Here is a 24,983-nt window from a genome sequence, read left to right as displayed (position 1 = left end):
AAGCATTTGTACTTGTGATAATACCGGGTTAGTTTAGTTACAATTTGACGTTCAGTTACAATAGGAATAGACGCTTTATTCCACAACGTAATTAGATCAATTGCAATTACTTCACATATATCTTTCACAGAAGGATCTTTTCCATTTGATAACCACTGCAAGTCATTTCTAATCCACAAATAATACTTTATTACATCCAAATAAGTTGGCAACACATTGTCTTTTAATTTTTCTGGGCCACCAAACATAGAACACATTGAATTTTTTCTTGTTTTAGGCATATTAAAAAGAAATCACAATCAAGTTTTAGCAGCTGTTCCAACAAACGTGCTAATGTCTGTTAATTACTGATTGGCTGCAGCTGTTGTTACGCAAAATAGTGTCAAATGGTGGGGGGAAGAGGGGTAAGTTAGATGGCTAATACTAAAATACATTTTGTGACGTTTAAGCTGGATTAGATGATGTGCTTGTTTACTAACAAAATCTGAAAAACACCATTTTTGTAGAACTTTAGTGTCAGTGCGCCACCTGAAGATGAAGTTGGAATTTGATGATATTTTGTGGACTTTATAGGGTACTACCAAGGAACCCATTGGTAATATAGGAAACACGAAATTTGAAAAAAAGTTTTTTCACTCCGCCCTAATATACAACCTCTTCCTGGAAAAGTTATACTTCTCAGGAACCCTAAACCTATTATTTATATTGTTGACTAATCGGGTTTGTAATGTTGTCTTGTTTCAGACAGTGGTCAGGTGGTTCGGGACGAGGCAGAGATTCGTTGCCAGCGATCCAAAAATTTGATGAAAAACGATGAAGAAAATCACCAAATTAGAATGAAGATTGCCAAGGAACAGAGACAGGCTGCCCGGGAACAGACGGAGATTGCTCGGCAGGCTGCCCGAGAACAGACGGAGATTGCCCGGGAGCAATTAAAAGCAGCCCGTCTGCAAACCAAATTATTGGAAATTAGTGTTCAAAAAGTTGAAGCTGAACAAATAATAAAATAAAATAAAAATGTTAATCTCCATTAGATATTTTATTTATTTTCCATTTTCATTTAACTAGTCATTACATCAGACATGGTGTCATTTCAAAGTACATATTACAAAAATAAAACTTTTCACCAGTCGTTACATTAGATATGGTGTTATTTACCAGTTCCATTACACATCAAAATAATATAAATTTTCACTAGTCTTTACATTAGCTATGGTGTCCTTTCACAGTTCATTAATTTTGGAAATCATTTCCACTATGAAAAATGTCTTTGTATAAATGACTCTCTAATCAATCTGCCTGATGCTGACTGCACCACCGAATTCACATGTATATTTCTGCCCTCATGCCGCAGACATGGAGTCAGAAACATTAAAAGTTTACATTCTACATTTTTTACATGTGCAATATCACTTACTGGCTTTCCGAGTAGTCTCCGCATACTGCAAACATTCCTTCTTTACATCTGGGAGATCAAAGTCCATATCCACATATGGCGTTTTACCTCCACATTCTTCCTGTGGCCCTGGTTCCATCTTGATGGAAACATTCTCTGGATTTAATAGATCCATGGCAAGACTGGTAGGGTTTTAGAATAGGTTCAATTCAATTAAATATACCTGAAACTGCATATTGTCATCAACAACGCAACTCTAATTTCGATGAGCTTTGAGTGTTAGTGGGTTGGAATAGTCTTTAAAAACGATGAAGTGTATGCAAAACTAATATTTGAGAACAGGAATATAATTTATTTAATATCAACGGTATAAATATACCATAAACAATGATAAAATGTAACAGTTAAAATATTTTTAAAAAAGAATTACAAATATATGTGGCATTTGATTGTGAAATGACATTAGAGAGTAAGTAGGTAAGTAAGTAAACAAGAGATACAAGTACATAAGTTTGTATAGTGCAAATAAGGCAGAATTAGATTAAATTAATATTGATTGAAAAGATTTGATAGCATAGCCCTCTTGTACCTACCTTGCGTGCAGTTAAATAGATCTGCCACATCTGCGTATCTATTACTAACTTCATGCAACCTAGGTACAAGCGAGTGTTTGGAATACTCAGTCCTGATATTGTTGCATTTAAACAAAATTTTAGAACGAGTAGCTCTCGTGGGTATATGAAATTCAATGAGGTTAATTAAATCAGGACTGTCTATACTACCATTTACAATTTTGAACATAAATATTAAGTCGGATATAATTCTTCGATCTGAGAGTTTTAATAAATTTAGATTTTTCATCAAGTAATTATAATTTATATTTTCAATGGGAATACCGAGTTTAAAATTAATGTGTCTTAGGAATTTATGTTGAATTTTTTCGATTGAATCTGAATGTAATTTGTAGATTTGTAGTGGGGGGACCAGATCGAGGAGTTATATTCGACTTGACTACGAACCAGGGATGTATACAAAATTTTTAATGTTGAAATATTCTTGAAACCTCTGGAATTTCGAAGAATGAAGCCTAGCATTTTCATTCCTTTATTATTAATATTATTTATATGCGATATGAAGTTTAATTTAGAGTCGAAAGTTATCCCCAGGTCATTAATTTCTTCGATGATGTTGATTAAATAGGTTTTTAAGTTAAGACAATTAAAAACGGTTGACAGAATCGTCATCAATAGTTAGACTACAGTAATCTGACTCTATATCAGAGGTATCCAACCAAAACAGTTTGGTGGGCCAGAAAATATACAGGTTGGAATTGATAATAAATAATTTCCTATTGCGACAATTGTCAAAGAGCTTTCAAGCGTTGAGTTGATCAACTAAATTTGATAAGTCTGAACGCGTTATTCACTAACTTGAAAAAGTTAAGCACCGCAGTTCTGCATTTGAGTCTGCAAAATACGCGTGTAGAAAATATCAGTATTAGAACTTACCAATAACTATCAAAGCATCGGATAATATATTTAACTGCGTGTTTTGAACTAAGTAAGGGATGTTATGTAGAATTAGAGTTTGTGAAGAGGATGAAACGATTGGCAGGTGACGCACGGATAGATAAACCACTCACGACGCTATAACTCACTCAAGCCGACAGGACCACAAGAGAACGTGCATAGAACGAGAGTGTCATTAATAAGCCACTCTCTAGATCGATATCGTCGGGCTTTTTGTATCCAAAAAGTTTATACAGTACTTAACGACAGATATACAAGCAGTATTGACTTACGGAGCGGAACAGTTGACAAGGCAGAAAAACTCAAGGCCATTTAAAATAAGTGCAACCATAGACAATGTAAGTGCTCGATTTATTATTTAGCCCAAAAAACTATTTTAAAAATAAAAATGTTCTTGAAGCAGAAATATATCGAAATGTTTTCTGAGGGCAAGGTTCATCTGACTAAGAAAATTAACTTTTACAGTTTATTTCCTTAAGATGAAACTTTTTAATCTGAGAAGAAAAAACTCAAAATCTCAAGAAATTTGAACAAATGACAAAACAAAGAACACTGAAGAAAATTTGCAAAATATGATAATGAGGAAATACGACGATGCATTTTGACATTTTTCTGTGCTCAATTTTTGTATGCATTCATTGGAGATATTAATTTGTTGTGAAGTTTGATAGCTGATCCATCAGTTCGTGAAGTCGAATACTAGAATCATTATCACACATTTACACAGGCATTTGTTAAACATGACATTGTGTTAATGATAAATAATGTTATGTTAGTCTCTATAGATTATTGCAGTGTATAATATCATAAAGCTGTTCATGGCGACAAGTAAACAAGTCCCAGAAAGACCGAATCGGTTGCAGATTTATGTTTTACCATCCTGACAGTGTTCGTCAAAACTTACTGTAAGCATCTCAACTTATCAATCTGTTTTGATAAGCTGTGAGAGACCCGTAAAATCCCGCGTGAGCGATTAGACCTGTCAAAAACTTACGTAAAAAAAACTTTTGTAACTTGGTATAAATTACGGTAAGTGACTTATGGTGTCGTTTACATTGGTAAATTTGTCGTAAGTCGCTTACGTGAGCAACTAACAGGAAAAAAGCTACAAGTGTAAAGGCAGCCTAGGAGATTAAAATAATTAGTAATAAGAACAATATATGTATAAGTTTATGGTCTTGTATTGGTGAAGATGATAAAGCAGCAAACATGGTGACGGCTATGATGGTCTGGTAATGTCAGTAACTTAGTTAGGTTAGGCTACTTACGGTCAAGAGTTGAGGGACCAAAGGCCAAAGGCCAAATTATATTAAAATAATTAAATATTTGATTGCAATAGGTAGTTATCTATATTTGAATATGTTATATAAATATCCTATTTAAAAAAATTCTGTACTATTTTGTAGGCCACGCAAATAGCCCCTAAACTGTCGTTTTTGTAAATGTTGTCTTGGCGTGGGCTTTTACAGTTGTCTGATATTATTTATATATTTAAGTGTGGTAATTGATAGCAATTGGCAACTAACTAACTAACTAACTAATTCGAATAGCGGTATTACATATCACACGTAAGAATTTTGAATATAGTTTATTCATTATTGTATTGTATTAATTTTAATTCACAACGTTCGTACACTTACCAGTATATAATGGAAAGTGCCCAGTTCGGAATTAGTTTTTATTTTTCATTTAAAATACATGTGTTAATACAATTTTACGTATTAAATTCATAGAAGTGTGAATTTTTTGTTTGTTCTGTGTTAACTTCAGAAGTGAAAATAGTTTACATAGTAAAAGTTATCAATTAATGTTTTCGAGATCGAAGTTAATAAATTAAAAATATATATACAGATACATTGATTTATCTTTTATAATCCACCATTTTATGCTTTTTAGTTTACTAAATATACCTGCTACACAACACTCCAGCGTTTGGCCTCCATAGTTATTTGATATCAATGGGACGATCAAACCTTTGTTCTCTCTAAAGCGAGTGCTGTGGTCTAGAGGGTTTTTATACTTCATTTCATTTTTATAAACAACTACTTATTGTGTAAATGCTTCTCTCATAATCACGTGCTATTTACGCAAACTGGCGAGATCTTCTTATAATTCTCTAACTTCTCCATTTTCTTCTTGCAACCCAAACTAGCTATACATTTTTTTTCTTTTTCATATTATAGTATGTATAAATTCTATGTCCGCAAACTGCAAAATTCACTCGCAATAACACAGGCTCTGTTACCGGTCGTATTTTAAAATTAATGCCATCCAGAATTTTGCAGATTTACTGCGCGCCAATACTCGGTCCTCGAGTAATGTTCGGGATGAGCAGAGCATGAAAACTGTCGCCAAGGCATGGGCACACAAAGGACTACAGGTTCTACTAATTGCAGTGAAATGAAAGGTGATAGTTTTTGCAAAGTATAAATCATGGAAAATATATTTATGTTAACATGATACATATAATGAGTCGGCACTTACCCCCAGGGATCAAAAATTAGTTTTTAATTCTATCTAGTCTGACTAACCACTGAATAACGGGAAGTGGGCGGGGAGCTTCTATCCGGCCGGCGGTGATCTGTCCCAAACGGATCCAGCTGGCACCATCAGGGCTTTGGTCCGAGAGTAACGTGTTCAGGAGACGGGTCCAGCGTCTCCGACAAGGTGACTGATAAGCGATTCTGGAGCGTAACGGGTCTAGCGTTTATGGAGCGAATCCATTAATTGTGGAGCTGATCGGGCAGTTTACTTAAGCGGGTGCCGTCCGGGCGTGTGATTTTACTATCCATTTCTCGTTTAGAAAAATATGGCTTGCATAGCGCCACTTGAGGTTTATGCTTCAATTCGCGGAGTCCGCGGAATACCGATTTGCGAGGGATCGCGTATATAATCTTCGGTAGAACATTTGTGATTTTCACGAACACACACACGGTGAACCCTTATACGGTCGTTTATTTTAAAAAAGCTTATCCCCGCTCCCGCTCGTCAAACAATCCCAGCGTCCCAAAACAAAAGCCAAACGAAACCAAAACAATAGACTCCCGGGCGGTCTATGTGTTGCCAGACCGTGCTCTCTATAATTTTAATCAAAATAAATACTAACTATGGTACTTGTTCTGAAGAGGTGTTTTAAATAATAACTTTTAAATAAGACTTAACACCGCTTCATAACAGCTCATCCCAAGCATGGAGGGTGAAATATCACAAAAACCAGATGTACCCTCCAAATCATGTATTAATAAAATATATATAATATTAAAAAAAACAACCTGTGTCTATTGTAATATATATATTTTTTTTTTTTTTAAAAGAAAGACAAACATTCCCGGGTTACGAATAACCCAACAATGTTTGAAAATCTCCTACTACCACCACAGAAAGCCGAAAATGTTGCTTGTGTTGTGATGGAGGACTTAGCCAGCCGAGGAATCGAACACGCGACGCTCGGGTGAGACCCAAGCGCTATGCCCACTCAACCACTGACCGGTCAAATATACATCTTGTTTTTTTTTTAATTCATGGTTAGTGTATAAATATTCTTAAGAATTATGCGTTTAAATAGTAATTTTACTGTGGATGTACTTCTCAGCGGTATAAAAATTACATCGTATCAAAATTTTATTTAACGTTAATTCCCAATGCGCCCCTTTGCCTTCACTAACCTTAATTCCATGATAACAGGTAATTGAGGGCGGAGCTTTAATCCAGGGCCTTACAAAAATATGCTTCGTTCTCTAATACGGAATGCAAATAACTGTAGTCGCTCAGTTTGATTTGAAATAACGGCTGCTTATAAAACGAAGAGCGTGAACAAAAGTAGGAAAACAGTGGACCGATGCACGATACGTAAGCTAAGCTATACATTTTGTATCAATTGATACTCATTTATCGATCAGTACTCATTTCAAATAACCTTTATGATTTCTCAAAAACTCCAACATGGTTCATGTTTTGGTTGTGGTTTACATCGCCTGCGCATTTATTGTGTGTCAAAATGGCATTCTGGCTGGATTAGTGAGAAATGTGGGCAGATTTCGAATCGCCCACACCCATAGGGATATTCATAAATATATAATTACCTTATAATTGGAAACAGATACGAAACTTATTTGAATTTTTATTAAGTTTAGACGTAGATATTATAAATATGACGTCATGTGAAACGCATCCATTCACATCGTTATAATTTAAAATTACGAATTAAAGTGAACAATAAACATCATTGCCCCCTTATCATATCTCCTGATGGCCAGTATCCCCACAGTATTTTTATATTGGTTGCAAGTTGCCACCGCAACACAGATGTTGTAAACTGATGATCTATTTTATCACACACCTATGTCCTATAGCCCGACTGTCAAAGGAAAAGACGCTGTACACCCCGGTGAGTGGTTTATTTTTTATGCATCCCGATAAGATGTCAATTTAAATATGCCAATTCAAGTGAATATTGTACAACTACCCGTGTAGCTAATGTGAGCACCCTTCAGTAATTGTACAATTATTCCGAGAGTTATTTCAGTTTTGAAGGAGGTAATGTCATCGATAGTTTCCCATATTTTATATTCATATTAATTGAGGTTATGTACGACTTTCCCACAATTTTGATCTTTCCAAATATCTCCAACCTAGCGTGCGTCTTTGATAGTAAATATTTTATTTTCTATTTTAATTCACATCTGTTAAAATGGCAATGCAAACCTTTTATTCGGTACGCCCAACTGGTTCAACATTTAGGTTCATCGTTTTTCAACCATCTGTGCTGTAAATTACTAAGTATGTGTTCAATGCGTTAATTCAGAATCACTAATTATGATAAATCTGGATTGCACATATTTTAATAAACCGGTATGGCGGATCCAGTAGTCAGAAATACCCTCTTGTCAAGTGTAATCCGACGATTATCTTAACCGTTTCAAAAGATTTATCTTCAAAGTCAAAGAATAATTTTTGACAGAATATTTTAACCGAAACAAAATATTCAAAGCGCAAGCAATTTAAAATTCCTTTATAACAATATTCTGTTTCAGATATGTTTCTTTGGGCTTGAACCAATTACCGAATTCGACCCCATGGATGTATGGATCTATTAAATCCAGGTACTGTTTTCATCAAATCTGAACCAGGAAGTAGACAGAGGTGAAATACACTATACGGATATAGACTTCAACCTCCCAGGTGTAAAGAAGGAATACTTGCGGTATGCTGAGAGTACTTGCACAGCCAGCGTTTTATGTGTAAAAATCCTAAATGTTCAATTCCGATGTTTGCAATCCAAACCGCACGAAACAGTCACACGTTGAGAATAGAGAGGCTTTTCAACAATAACTCTTGGGTTTTCCGAGCCCCAGATGCGACAATTTTGCTTGTTGACGAAGCCACCGAGGTAGAAATAGGCCTCATCACTCAAGATGATTTGCATTTGATTCACTCAAGTGAATTTTAATAATTTCAATGCGTTGGTGAAGCGTGTATCGTTTCATTTTTATTAATAGCGTAGTTTCTACTCGTCAAATATCAAAAAATGATACCTTCGAAAGTAACATCTACCGAAATAGCGGGCTATTCAAAATAACACCTCTTATTGGAAAAGCCTGTATATTAATAAAACACATAACATTGACGCAAGAAAACATTATTCCATCGACTACAAACAACAAAACTCCGTATTGAAGGTACTCAAAAGCTAATGGTTTTCCTTCTCAGAACATTATTCCCTGAAGCGGACATTTGGGGTCCTTCTTATTACTTCTTAAGTGTCTTATTTAAATTCACTCACACATGGTCATTTAATGGTATCTTTAATTGTAAATATTTTCTTAAAAAATAAATGTAAAACTTTATTCTGGATCTCTCATAGAGGGCGATCGTAATAATTTGAAATGTATTTTGTGAAGTTATTGGAGTTGTATTGTTCGTCTTGGCATTTAAATGATCACTGTACCTACTGTTGTTTTTCCAGGTAGTAATAATGTGGAGACTGTTGCCACCAAGAAGGAACCAGGACCCCGAGATGAAGATGAAGGGGGAATTCCTTATAAAGAAACTGAAAAAGACCTACCAGATGTTAAAAATAAAAGCTTAAAACACATGGAAAGAATTACCCAGACAGAGTAAAGCCAATTTACTCTCTTAGTTATAGTATTTCCTGATATCCTAATAATTTTGTTTTTTACGGCTGTAATTTCAATTTGACGCGCTATTCATCTTGGCATATCAACGTACGTTTTGTTGTTTGTTTTTTTATAGGTAACTATAATGTTGAGGCTGTTACCTTCAAAGTAGAACCAGAACCCCGAAGAAGATAGAGGGGGAATTTCCTATGTGGAAATTGACATAAAACACTTTCAAAGAATTACCCAGACAACAGGTAAATAACAATGCATTCTTACTTTTTTCACGTTTATGAGTCAACAGCGCTTACACAGTAGATTTATTCATATTTTTCTCTGATTCATTACAGATCTGATAATACAACCTAAAAAACGATTATCTTGTCCCCATTGTAACTACTCCAGCTTCTATAAGGCAAAGTTAGAATTTCACTTGCGCACCCATACTGGAGGAATATCTTTTTCGTGTTCCAACTGTAAATACTCATGTTCTCGAAGAGGTTCATTGAAGATCCACATGTTGACCCACAGTAGAGAAAAACCTTTTTCGTGTTTTTGCTGTAACTATTCATGTTCTCAAAGGGGACATTTGACTAGTCATATGCTAACGCACAGTAAAGAAAAACTTTTTTCATGTTCCGACTGTAAATATTCATGTTCTAGAAAAGGAGATTTGAAGAGACACATGGTGACTCACAGTAAATAAAAACCTTTTACATGTTCCCACTGCAAATATTCATTTTATCGAAAGGGAGATTTGACGAGACACATGATGACTCATATTCATCTTCTCAAAACGGTAGTTTGAAGAGGCACATGCTTACCAACAGTCGAGAGAAACCTTTTTCATGTTTCGACTGCAATTATTCATGCTATCGAAAGGGATATTTGACACGTCACATGCTTACTCACAGTGTAGAAAAACTTTTTACATGTTCCGACTGCAACTATTCCTTTTCTCGAAAGGGAGTTTTGAAGAGACACATACTGACTCACAGTTGAGAAAAACCTTTTTCATGTTTCCATTGCAGCTATTCATGTTCTCAAAGCGGTAATTCGAAGAGGCACTACACTTGAGGAAAACCTTTTTGACGTTCCAAATGCAAATATTCATTCACACAAAAGGCATATTTGACGAAACAAATACTGACCAACTTTTAAGAAAATCCATGTAATTGAGAACCTAAGGAATTTCACTTATATCGATCTTTATGAGAAGTATGGTAAGCAGATTTAGTTCTTGCTTGGAGTCACAGTCAGGCAGTTGCGACAACACAACTTGAAAAGACACCATTCGCTTGCACTTAGTCTACACGACAAGTTGCTCGATTTGTCGTCCGTGTTGTGTTCTTTTGATTGAAAAATGGTTTTGTGATTTCGCGTTCAAACGAAAGCGATGAAAATACAAAAGCGGATAGTGGTATAAAATATTTTACACATTAGAAGCATTTCGAATATAGTTTCTGCGTTATTGTTTTGTATAAATTAAAGTACTTTAATATTTAAAATATTTAAAAAAAATATATTGATTTATCTTTTATAATCCGCCTTTTTATGTTTTTAGTGTTAGGTTTTGCATTTTCCTCCAGTGGCAGTTTTTTTGTTTGTTTATTAAATATCCCTGGTACATAATATTCCAGCGTTTGGCCTCCATACTTATAAGATATTAGTGGGATGACCAAACCTTTGTTCTCCGTAACACGAGTGCTGTGACTGTGCACTAGTGGTTCTCTATACTTCATTCATAAACTTATACTTCTAGTATTTTCCCCGTATGTTTTGGTTTGGTTTCAACCTTCCGAAGAGCGATCAGTTCTCATTTGGTATCGTATTTCGTTCCTCTAGTTCGTTTTTATCCAACATACAAAAACGTTAATCGGGAGAAATAGCGCTGTAAATTTTTTTTATGAAAAAGGCAAATGAAATTAGTTAAGCTCAATTGTAAGATTACAAAAATGATTTAAAGTGATTATAAAGTGACATAATTTTTTTTTTTGTGTTAAATAGTTCCAAATGATTAAAATTACGCAGAAAACACATTTTCAATTTGGATGTTGGACAAAGTGACGAATTCTTGTTTGTAAAAGTTGGATATCGAAGATGGGTGTTGAACAAAAACGCGCACTCTTGCGTGACTTCTGCTTTATCCAACGTGTTTGGTATTACAGGAAGATCGGAAAGCTTATCACATCAATGTTACTATGAAACATACTGAAAAAAGGTCTGTCATTGAACGTTGATACTTAAGCATCGTATCATAATCATTTGATTGGGAATTGATTGATATTGTTGATTGACGAGCAGCAGCCGGTGAATGCATCAAGTGGGTCATCAATCGTTAATTAAGAACTTACAAGCCTAATTATGCATTATTATTGTAAAACGGCTTAGAGGTGATTTTACACTGAAACGGCGCCATACAAATTATCAACAATTTTATTGTTTTGACCTATTTTGGCTTATAAATATTGATCAAAGCTTTAGTACGATTAGATCAGGAAAATTGACTTGATTTATGTGACAACAGAAACTAAGCAACATTTAAAAATAGTAAGATAATTCAAAGGATACCCAACACAATAGATAACTACAAATTCTTTGGAAATGTGTAAAACAATACATAGGCGTTGGAACAAATGTGGTAGGATTTATATTTATTACACAATTTATACTAACTTCTTCTAACCACATTCAGCAACAACAATTGTCCCGGCAGTGAAAACCATGGGAGTGGCGCAGGGCGGGCAAGTGGGGCATTGAGGATCACATTTGATTTTTTGCACTCCTCCTTTCATTTGGTTGTAGAAATGAATCATATCTGGTTTGCCGTTTGAATTATAGATTATTGAACTATCATCGCAAGACGATAAAAGATAAACCACCTTTGCAGGTTTTGGCTTGTACGATAGAAGTGTCAAAGGGCCATCAAAACAAAACGTAGAACTGCCAACAGGTCAAGATCTCGAGTTCTTCAATTGTTCGTGGATTTCCCGCTTATTTTATCGAATTGTACCGACTAGATTTAAATTGTAATTTGAGCTGTTCCTTGAGAGGTGTGGACTATATTCATAGCTGAAGTTCTGTGAGATGATTGACCCTTATTAGTTGACCAAACATCCCGCGTCCATTATTACCGCAAATAGTATTTCCAGGAACACGATGAATTCACCCTGAGTTGGCAAATTGCGAAGCATGAGCAGATTCAGATGCTAGGTCAGCTTCTGCAATTTTGAGTCGGCTTCTTCAGAGGGAGCAGATTCTTATAAAGGAAATGCCTCTTCAGTTACATAGTTATTCTCATCTTCGCTTTGAATGCCATCCACAAACTGGCTGTCCTCGTCTCCAGAAGCTGATTCTCCCAGAGAAAGACTATCTACTTGGTCTGAGATTTTTAAAATATCGTTACTGTTTAATATATTATTAGACCATGACATATTGTTATCTGAAACAATGCCGAAATAAACATAAAATTTACGAAAAATTAACGAAAGTAAAAATACATAATCTTAGCTAAAAGTTACAAACAGCCTAAACACACGTCTCGCCGACGTACTATACCTCAACAACTCAAAAATGGCTGGACTTACCTTAGTGATACAGGTACCATCGGCAAGCTGCCATCGGCCACTGGGTTCGCTAAAGAGGACGAGGCGATAACTTCAACCATTAGAAAGAGAAAGATAATTAGATTGTGTGTACGCCTTGCATAGGTAGGTAGATAAGGCTTCTAGGGTTAATGCGTGTGACATTACGCGTCTAAAATGGATTCACGTCCTTTATGTCGTGTGAGACACTGTCTTGTTTTAAACATCACAAGTACAATCTCTCATAAAGATTTACTTATTATATGATTTAAATAATGTTAATTAAGTGTTAATCTCAAGTGACCTACCAGGTAAGTATTGTACTGTATAATATATTATCTCCATAAATAGTTAAGTATTAACATAGATCACTGTAGAGATGTATTATAAGTTTGTACAGCGCCCTTGAGGCTATTTTGCACAAAAACGGCGCTATACAAGTCATCCAATTATTATTATTATTAAACAAACAACAGCTTCGTCATCATCGGCTGCTGCTATATCAAAGTTCCAACTCCCTTTTTACTTTGTCAAAAAAAAATCTTTTTTTTGACATCTTCAATGATTGAATAACTATTCTGTTGAATCAGTCATTGGTTAGTTTTTAACTTTACCGTTCTTTTATTTAAATGAAATATTAAATTACTTATAATACGACGACTAATATTCCCTATCTATAATTTGAACTAATTAATTATCACACCGTTTCTCCTCAGAGGTATGCAGAGTGGATGGATCGCCATGTAACTGTGTTTTGGCCACCAATACTTGCTTCATCCACATTCGAACATCATCTCAGATACTTTTTCATAATTACAATTCTTAGCATGACCCAAAATAAATGTTCACCTTCATTATCGCGTCATGCATTCTCCCGACAGTCCACGGGGCTGTTTGCTCTGTTAGAATAATACGCCCGTAACGGAGAGTAATTGGAGATTTCACACTAGGATGTTGGATAAATTAATATGATATATACCTTAATAACTGTTTTAAAAACGAGGGGTCCTTTTGGCCAACGTGTGGATGTTGGATAAACATGCGCGGATTGTTTAGTTTTGGGGGAATTAACACAAATTGTGTTTTGAAAATACTTAGTTCACTTGTATCGTATAAATAAATGCCGTCTGAGAACAAGTGCATACTGTCACGCATATTTTATATGACGTATAATAATATCACATTTACCAATGATAACATTAAACTAGGGGTTTCGTGGGACACGGCGATACTGTTTTGGTAAGAGAGATAATTGAGAAAATAAGAATAAAATCAATCAATCTAATTCTTAACATCTTCTTTTTTATTTTTTATTTTTTTTTTATTTTATTTATTTGCAAAAACAGTACAAAAACCAATACATTGCAAAAGCGGTAAACTTTCTCGGTAAAATTCTCTTGATGTTATTATTTTTATTGAATATATTTTATGGGATGTGTGGAATTGCACAAAAATCCCCACATTCCGGAATAAACTTGTTATTATAATAATTATTATATTATTAAAATGCTTCTAATAATCATTAAATTTGGCAAATTAAGCTAGGGAGCGAGAAATGAGGGATTTTACGAACGCGAGTTCTTCGGGATTGCACGTAGCACTCTCTTCCAAGCGTGCTCTTACAGGACCTCTTCTAGAATCATGGCAACGAGGGCTCGTGATTATGAGAGAATCATTTACACAATAATTTGAAGGTTATAAAAATGAAAATACATAGTATTTTATGTCTTTAAACGATGATTTTTTTTTTATTACTAATTTTCTTTTGTTACATGCATAAAAATATAGTTACAAAAATCAAGTATTACAAAAAAAAGTATTACATTATTAAAATTATTATAGTATTACAAAAAGCATTTCATTCACAGGTAAAGAAGGTACTATAAAAAATAAAAAGGTAGCTTTAAGATATGAAAAATAAAATGATACAATTAAAATAAAAAATATAATAGAATAGTATTCATACATACCAAAAAAAAAAAATTATAATTTATAAAAACATAAATATAAATAAAATCAATGTAAACTTTAATCATAAAAATGTACTACGAAAGAATACAAATCAACAAATTAAACCTTTTTAACCCCAAGGAGACGGCCAACTACAATCGTAGTGGAAGAAAAGTTCTCCTAGAGAACGGCTCACTACAAGTGTAGTTTTGAGCATTTGTCATGTTCATCGCTAAATATTTAGTAAATTTAACAGTAAAACTTTGAGGTAAAAAATGTTTTGCATTGAGTTGTTTATTTTCTACCACATCCTTTTAACAGATTCTCCTTTTTACGTATAGTTTTTTTTTAACAGAGCTTTTAAGTACGTTGTATCCCTCTTCACTTGATTCTTATCTTCAGCGCACGCATACAGTCTTAGTTGTCCTTTCGCCGTGTGAGTGTCGCGTTTCTGGCCGTTCTGCTGGACACTGTTTATTGTTATATTAGGGTGACCGTTTTTTTATAACTCTTGGAGTGTTTCTGTGTTAATATTTACTTTTATGAAGTGTTTCGTTCGTATTTATTATTATATTGTGCGTATTATTTGTGAATTTAAGATCATTTTATTGTTTTGTATATTTGAGTGTTTGTTGTAACTATTTAAATTTGATTTCTAATCCTTAAAATGAATGAAGACGTCATTGAAAACTTTGTGATAGATTGCGATTCTGATTTTTCGATGAGTGATGATGAAGATTATATTCCTGAACATTTGGAGAGCTTAGAGGAAGCTTCAGAACAAAATGAAGATAGTGAATTTGGAGATTTTGAACACTTAGATGAAGATCCCTCCAATAATATAAATTTTACAAATTTCTCTCCAACGTGGGGATGTGGCATTAACTTTCAGCCAGATGTGCATAGTTTTAATCAACAATCAGGATTAAGAGATTGTGAACTTAACCAAGAGAGTTGTGAGGCTGATTATTTTGAGCTATTTTTTAATTCAGATGTCGTGAGCAGTGTTGTAATCGAAACAAACCGATATTTTGATACTGTGAAATCTCAAAAAACATTTGCTCCAAATTCTAAGTTGCACAGATGGAAAAATGTTGATGTTGATGAAATGTACGTTTTCATTGCCTTGACCATGCTTATGGCGAGAAGTAAAAAAGGAAAAATCCATCAATATTGGTCGGTAGACAGGTTAATTTCATCACCGATATTTGGAGAAACAATGCCAAGAGACCGATATTTATCTATCCTAAGCATGCTCCATTTTTCAGACAATAAAAAGCAACAGAAAGGTGATACTACCCATAAAGTTAGAGATTTTGTGGATTTGATATGCATTCAATTCAAAAAATATTTTTATCCGTATGAGAATTTGTGCATTGATGAGTCCTTGGTTTTATTCAAAGGCAGATTGTGCATTAAGCAGTATCTTCCGGCGAAAAGGCACAAATTCGGCATAAAACTTTTTGTTATTTGTGATTGTAAAACTGGGTTTGTTTTACAATTTGTTATTTATTGTGGTGCTAAAACTAACATTGAAATACCGAATATAGACGAACAAATATCCCGGCAACTACTGACTTCTGGGAAAGTGGTTGTTTCTTTACTAGCGGATTACTTACAGAAAGGTCATACAGTTTACACAGACAACTGGTATTCAAGCCCCTATCTATTCAGCTATTTGCACAGCAAAAAAACTAATGCCTGTGGTACTGTTAAAAAGACCCGAAAAAATATGCCGACATTTGGAAATGTAAAAAAAGGAGACGTAGAATGCAAAACAACTGGGTGCTTACTTGCAATCAAATGGCACGACAAGAGGGAAGTGCATATTATGCTGACTACATCGCACAATGCGTCAATGAAAGAAACAGGCAAAAACAGCTGGAAAACCAAAGTTCCGATAATGAAACCCAATTGTATAATAAATTATAATAAGAATATGGGAGGTGTTGACAGGTCGGACATGTTAATTACTTTTGTGCAAAGTGTTCGAAAAACTATCAAGTGGTACAAAAAAATTGCTTTTCGGGCAATTGACGTAATTTTAATAAATGCTCACGCAATGTACAAGTTACAGACAAAAAAAGAAGTAAGCTTAACTGATTTTCATTTGGAAGTAATTAGGCAACTTATTACTAAACACCATGCTCCTGGGTCAGTAAAAAAGGTAAATCGAGTAGGCGATTATCCGCTGAGGCTAACTGCCAGACATTTTCCTTCGGACGTTCCACCATCTTCAAATTCTAAGAGAAAATCAGTTTATCGGGAGTGTCACGTATGCAAAAATTCGTCGCTAAATCCTAAACGTCGAGTTCAGACACGATATTGGTGTTACTGTTGTCAAGTTGCCTTGTGCCCCACTACATGTTTTCGTATATATCACACTGTAGAAAAGTTTTAATAATTAAAAGAGCCCGTCGCGCTGTACAATCTTGTGGTCACCCTTTCTAATGCCGACAAGTGGCCTTGCGCAAGTGTATGTGTGTTGGCCAAATATTTTTCTGCATTGTATGAAAACATTTATTATAATTACTGTGTATATAAAACTCATCGTAAAATTTAATAACTTGATTGCCAAAGGTTCATTTTTTGTGTGAAAAAAGGAATTTTTACGACTTGACAATAAATAAACAATCTGTGAGTGTTCCATTCCGGGATTTTGTCATTTGAAGGTAATATTTTTTATTTACATTCCATCTAACACAAAATAACCCAGTAAAAATATAATATTAAGTGAACCAAAATAATTTTACAATATTAAAGAATACCGTAAAATAAATAAAAACATTGTAAAATCTTTAGGTACAGCTAAATAATATTTCAAAGCTGGAGTGAGTATAAAATGTAATTTACGAAAATCTAGCCGTTTCAGGCGGGCAATTCATGCAAAATCTGCTAGTCTTCTAAGGGTTAAAAACGTCAACACAAACTGAAGCCATTTTGAAAATCTATGTTTGTTACGTCAACGATGTTTTTTTTGTTTCTCGCTCACTTTACCATAAGACTCGTGTGCCAGAAAGAGAGTTCGCAAACCGTGTAATGCGTGTTCTCGCCGCTAGGTGGCCGACTCATGCTTCCCGCCATTTCACTTCCTCGAAAAAACTGTAAACAAAGTTTGACGGACGCCATTGTTAAATATCTGGTTGTGTGAAACAGTAAAGTTGATTTATGTGTGAAAATGCCTACCGATAAAGTCCTTAAAACGTGTTGTGTGAAAGGATGTACGGACAGAGACTATTCGACACAAGTTTCCAACCATAACCTCTGAGAGTCCATTTCGAGAATGGTGTTCAGCACGTATCATGACTACATCCTAAAAGGTATTCTATACTGCATCAGCCTATAATAATAATAATATGTTTTGTTAATTCGGTTAATGTAATAATTATATTTATTTCAGAGCGTAAAATCTCAACCAGCAGCGTACCCGTTGCTGCACAGGGGATGCTAGTAAAAAATGAAGGTACATATCTGTTTTATATTACTTAAAAGGGAATAGTTTTGTTCCTATAATATTTCAATCTTTTCTTCAATAACTATGATATATTTTTTTCCAGAAATAAGTGCAGGACCCAGTCATGTCTTTTCTGCAACCAGCAGCGTTGCTCTTACTGCACAGGGGATGGCAGAACATAGATGTAAAATATCTTGTATAGGTGACCCATATGATCCCATAAATTCATCAATCCTAGCAAGCGAGTAGCGTCCCACAGAGAGGTTTTGCTTAAATTATCCCACTAAGAAATTTGCTATCAACGCTCTTGAAATTCATTATGTCGTCGAGTATGTACTAAATCATAATTGCGAAAATTTATATCTTTTGCCCGTTATTAAAGAAACCATTGCCAAATATATATGTTTTGATTGGCTTAATTGTAACGAACATAAAAAAATTGATTTAATTCATTATCAAAATGACTGTACCATTTATAATCAATGCATGCTGTACCGATGTCAATAGAAAATGAATTGGCAAGGATACACGACCATACAATGGACCTGACTCCATAAAGAAAATGGCAGTACTGCGACATTTAAAATATGCTAAATATAGGAAGAAGTGGTTGTCATAACTAATTTCTTTATAAGTTAAAACCAATTAGGACCACAATTTTTTCCTATAAGCGTCTTTAAAATATCGTAGTACTGCTATGCTCCTCATCAAATTAAGTCCATTGTATGGTTGTGGTGTACCTTGCCAATTCATTTTCTATTGACATCTCTATATGAGTATTAGAATGATAACGAAAAAATAAATATATAAGTCAAATATTGTTATCGTTTGTAATGTTAAGCCAAATATTCTCTGATGCGGCGTTTACATTATTCAGTTTGGCCGTATTAGTCTGCAGCCCATTTTCAGTCTACGACTAGTGTTAATATAAAAAATAGTCAAATGAGTGCAGTGCAGCACTGCAATGCTGTCCACCACAAAAACAAAACATAAAAAACTTTTGTTCTGTATAAATTTTTGAATTCATATTCCTTTCTTACAAAATTTAATTTACTTATTCCTTATTATGCTGTCTCAGTAGAGGTATAGACACAATGAGGAAATATATAATTGGTTGTATTTTGGCTATATAATATTTATGTACAAACTGAAATAAATGTTAACTGTCGATTTCCCGAAAATCAATAAATAAATAAATAATGGGCTTGACTAAAAGAAACAACACTCAGAATGGCGAACCTTGGGAAGTTGCGGTGTGTGGGTCGGGTGCGAGGGTAGTGAGGTGATTTTACTGAACCGCACTCCTGACCCGGACCCAAGATGAACATGTTCACCGCTTTCATTCACAATACCATACCAGTGCCAACGCACCCATTTGCTGGATTAGTTAGTGGGGGCATTAGATTACCAATATATTATCACTATGATATTTTTATTTATCTTCATTTTACTATGAACCCTTGGAGTATCTTTTCCAGAAGTGTTGATGTTGTTGGGTTCCTGTTTGGTAACCACCATTGTTCTTGTCTTTTGGTTCTCCCAAACAGAACACTGAGTTGCGCCGCATGCTCCGTTCGAGATGTGATTGTTGTGTTGTTTGGGGTACTACTGCTTGCAGATATAATACCTGTAGCAATTACATGCATAATTACATCTCAAATGAATCTTCTACATAAAATATAATATCTAAGACCTAATGTCAAAGCTAAGGAGGGTATAATGATATCTTAAATGATTTTTTTCACATAAAATTGACACAGGGATGATTTCTAAGGAACCTCAAAGAAAATTAATTAAAAATTACGAGCTACACGGACATGGAATAAGAAAAGGTAAGCTTTATAGTTAGATTGCCAACAAGGAATAACAGTAAGTACCATAGAATAAACAATATAACATTACGAGTTCCTCCCAAATGAAACAAGTGTTACATGTTGCTCAACCGCCTAGCATTCCGTCTCTCTTACACTAGCCTGACATAGTAGATCTCCATCTCATTTGAATTTCGAAAGATGTTTGTAGGAAAATATAGGCACCGATTAGGCAAATATTTGGATCACGAAACACGCCCACAAGGCACTTCTTTTGTTATTATTTATTCTATGCTAGGTAATATCATAAAATGCCGAATGAAATTATTGTTACAAAAAATGTTCAATTTTAAAAAAGAAAATATGTCTGCCGCCCAACATTTCGACGGTACCGAAGAAAAATGTCAGATGTGCATATTTTTAGTTTTGCAGGAGAGGTGAAAAGTTTCGTTTCTGCATTTTTATTGTTTTCGATAATGTATTTCTCCATTTAAATAAATAGCCAATATATCTAACAACACAACATTTCTTGATTTCAAAAACAGTAAATACACAAATGAAACTTTAAACAGCTTTATTGCAAAAATACAATACATGCACATCTGACATGGTTTTTCGGGACTGTCGATTTGTTAAGTTTGTTATTGAAGGTTTTAACCTTTCCTCATCTGTGGTGTGTATTTACTACACATTGCTTCTAATAACTTTAATAACTCTATAAATATAATAAATCCTGGGTTCAGATTTTAGGTATTCCTCCGTTATACATTTATGCACTGAATTAAAAAATAATATATTTCATAGTTTTCAAATTCAATTAAAAATCAGAGTTTTTTGTTAAAAATCAGGAACAAATACACCAATACATCAACCGTGTGATACTAAATACGCGAAGAGTGTGCAAGGAAATGACACGCTATTGATGTCCCGCTTTAATTCGCTATGCGGGAATATGAGACATCCACACTTCTGCAGTTGTAGTTTTTGATTTAGACCATCGATACCTACGACCGCACAGCTGTGTTTGTGCCAGCCGCCAGCCGCGCCGCTAGCCAGTTGGCCGCGAACCGTCGTTAGATGTGGACAGCTCGCACGTTTCTTTAGCATTCGCCGATGGTTTTTTCATGTTTTCAGCAATTAAATTACAATTATTATCACCTTTGATATAAAATATAATAAACATAATCGATTAGCTTTGAATATTCAAATTTTTCCGATATTAAATCGCTTATTTTGAGATGTGTATTGACTACACAGCACCGTAACGCGTGTATTTTTTTAGCACAGTAAGGAAAAGGTTTTAAAAACAATGTCAATGGACGAAAAAGTTATGGGACAGTAAGTTGTAGACAAGTGCGCAGTACTGTAACTTGGATTGGTCTCGTCGAAAGAGAATCACAAAGAAATGGCTCTCTGCAAGTGTCGATACCTGCAAATAAATACACAAACAAAATATTTACATAAAAGCGTCAAAAACAAATAAACAATGTACCTACTTGCAAATATAGAAAACATGTTCACATTAAAGCTCAAAAATTATGTAGTTGCGAACAAAATTGTTAATTTTTTCTTGTGAAACTCGGAAAACAAATAAAAATATAATTAAAATTAATTATAACCCTTATCAAATCAATAATAAAGCAGGTAAAATAATGGAACTGTTTTGTTGAGGCTTTGAGGCAGAACTAACCCACAACACGAGGGTGATTTGATAAGGTTTATAATTGATAACGATTATATTTTGATAATCAATTATTAAAAAATCGAAAAATCATCAGCTAGGTTTTGTAACGAGATTTTGAATGAATTAATGAAAATATATCAAAGTTGCGGAGTTTATTTAGGTGTTTTATGCATCAATATTAATGTTCTTGGTATGAAATAATGATATAGCGTGTTATTTAAGTGGATATCTAATCTGTCCAGAACAGATCTAAATGTCTTGTACATTTCGGTACGTCATTAGGGTAAATGTCAATATTTCCAGGTGACTGACCTGGTTTATATGAATTCGTTAATAGCACAGGTGAGGTGCCTATATAGAACGATATTCAAATTGTTTCTCTCACTGGAAATGTTCACTACCTTTGTTTTATTCATTTTTAAATACAGCTGTAATAACATCTGTAATTTGAAATGAAAAATGTTAACATACCCCTTCGAATCGTCCCAATTAAGCATTTTATTAAACAAATTAGAAAATTAATTGATTGAACAACACATTTTGGGGAAAAAGCTTTAGTCGGAGGCATGACGGTGACCATAAACAAGGTGACAGTTGGTTTAGTGTTGTTTTTCTTTTTTTTTATTGTGCAACGGAATATTTTTTCCAATTACAGTACAATTTTACATATGTCAGCATTTAGCTAGGTGACTATTCAATAATTGTTTTAAGTCATTTAGAGAACAGTCACTTACATCCAAATTCTTTGCAAGTTCGTTTAACAGCACACCTCCCCACGTCATGCTATGCTTTGCCAGGACGTCGGTTTTGCCTTTTTGTACTCTGAATAGGTCATGGAATCGACTTCGGCTGTAGTGGTCTGGTACATATAAATGATAGCATCCCAAGAGGAATGGGCTATCGATAAAATTGTTCCTAATTTTGAAATACATAATAGCTAAACTTGCTTTCCGCTTATATATTGTAGTTGGTACCACTCGCGTGGAATGACTCGCAAATTGTGCTGAATATGAAAATTTTCTTAAAAATCATTTTTCTTAGTTACGATCATTCTTAACACGTAATACCCGGAGGTTGAAAATGAAACACATGCGGCGGTGGTGGGTCCAGATTGACCCGGCTGAAATGATGAAATTAAATGGCTTTTTATGCATTTTTCGTTCATATTCTTACTTTTATATGATATTATTTTAGTTCCTCATTAACTCATAACATATCCCCTGTGTTTTTTGTATGAAGATGGAAGTTTTAGAAATTAGTATTCCGTAAATTTTGCGGTTCGTCGATATACAGCGGCGCGGACATCCCGCGCAACAGCTAATCAACGACTGAATCGACGACGGCCCTGACACGGCCGAGCGGGTGCCGGGTGACGGTCAGGGGAATGAGGAGGGCAGTGCGGGAGAGGGGGACAGGAAGCGTTCGTCAGCGGAAACAAACATTTTTATTTCTATAATTATTAAAATTTTCGATGGTGTGCATTTACAAGAATATCGTGTATTATTTAAAATACCAGAAATAAATCACTTATTTGATAATTTACTTGTGGCTGTACCTCTAATAGAAAGATGTGTAAAGAGAAAATAAATTCAATTTATAGCCATATTAAACGATGATTGCTTATGCAAATATTAGAAAATATTATATAATGGCATTCAAATTCAAGTTGAGTATTTACTTTCCTCACACATTTATTTGTCACTATTAAAACCATTGAATGACACACATTAAAAAATACTAAAACTTTTATTTTTCAACGAAACAAATTTAAATTAACAATTTTCATTTAAAAAATCGGAATAAAAGCAATATTCTAAATACGAAAATACAAAAATGATTCGACGATTAATAAAATTTATATACATACACAAAACACCAAATGGATTTATTATTACAAATTCAGCAGCAAAATAATTATATAGCACTACCAATTATAAAAAGTTTAACAGTTTTTTACTAGTTAAAATATATTAAAAATGCTAAAATTCACCAAAATAATTCATCGATATATTATATCATTCAATAAATGTCATCGAAACGTATATTGCTAAGAATATAGCGGAAGCGATCTCTAGATAAAGCGGAGGGGAAAAAATGCTGCCGGAATAAATCCTCGGTAGTTCAAAGTTCGCTTAGTTCTAACTTTCGGCCACGATTTCTTCCTGAAGCCAAAAGAACTCCAAAAAATGCATACATTTCTGTCTTCGTAATGTTAGGAAAGCTGGAATTTTTTGGATTGAGCTGACAGAATTTATTCGTATTTTTAATAATTTCCTCCACCATTTCATTTGAAATAAACAAATCAAAAGCATCTCTGATGGATACTATGATCTGGCTACCGTTTTTCAATCCAGGGGTAGAAGAAATAATGTTATGGCTTCTGGTACGTGAGCTGGCTGGTGGCGCAGAATTCCATTGGAATCCGGAATTCGACACGTATAAATGTTGATCTGCAACGGATTCATTCGAATTTCCTACACTAACTTCATTATCACTTCTTTTTCCACTTTCAGATATTTCCTCTAGTAATATTTCTTCCGGATCACTTTCAAATTCTGGATCTAATGTTTCGAATTCCAAGTCGCCATCATCACTGATCTCACTGTTCGAACTGAAGTAGCTTTTCGATCTCATTATCAGATAAATAATTTTGCTTTGCCATTGCGTTCGTACGCTACGAAAAAAAAAATTAAAACAAAGTCACAAACAAAAATCACAATACTAGAAATGTGCCCGAATGGTTGACAACATCTGCGCGGGACTGTGAGAGACAAAGACGGAAGGACAGAGCGAGAGATATGCTGTTTCGTCGGCTGCTCGAATTCAACTAAGAAGAAATGGAGTTTTTGCGTGTTTTTATACACAATTATTCTAATAACTTTTTTAAAACGTGTCCGATTTTAATCATTTTTGAGTCGAAATGTGGGTAAATATTTGATGAAAGAATAGACAAAAGGAAATTAGCCTAAACGAGATATTTGCGGCAAAATCTTTTTTTTTTTAAACACTGGGTCAAACCAGACCCATCACCGGAGTCGAGGTGTTAATAATAACCGTTCTTATTAATTACCGTGATTAATTATCATATGATGAAAATGTATGTTACCAATATGGATGTGTTCAAAAGTCACATGATGGAAATGTTTTTTTCTTTTAGTTATCTGGTCGCCATGAAAATTATAATAATTGTCTATGACTTCATTCTTGTTTATGCATAACCTATAAATATTTTTGACAAGTGCTAACTAGTGCTTTCTTCTCCGACAGCCGTTTCTTCCTGTTTCCCAACTCTGTTTATCCTGCGTTGTTAAACTTACTATCCCACGCCTGTGATGGTTATTGGTAAAGTAAGTAATCATACTTATATTCATCGCTATTTATTTGGTAGCTGCCGTTATTCCAGTTTAGTTAGGGAATCATTGGGCGTTTTGTCACAGTAGAATGTTTAAACTGTCAATT

The sequence above is a fragment of the Hesperophylax consimilis genome, chromosome 17 (genome assembly GCF_061612785.1).
Source record: "Hesperophylax consimilis isolate HC1 chromosome 17, BYU_Hcon_1.0, whole genome shotgun sequence".
In the NCBI taxonomy this organism is placed as follows: Eukaryota; Metazoa; Arthropoda; class Insecta; order Trichoptera; family Limnephilidae; genus Hesperophylax; species Hesperophylax consimilis.
Note: the sequence above shows the minus strand (reverse complement) of the source record.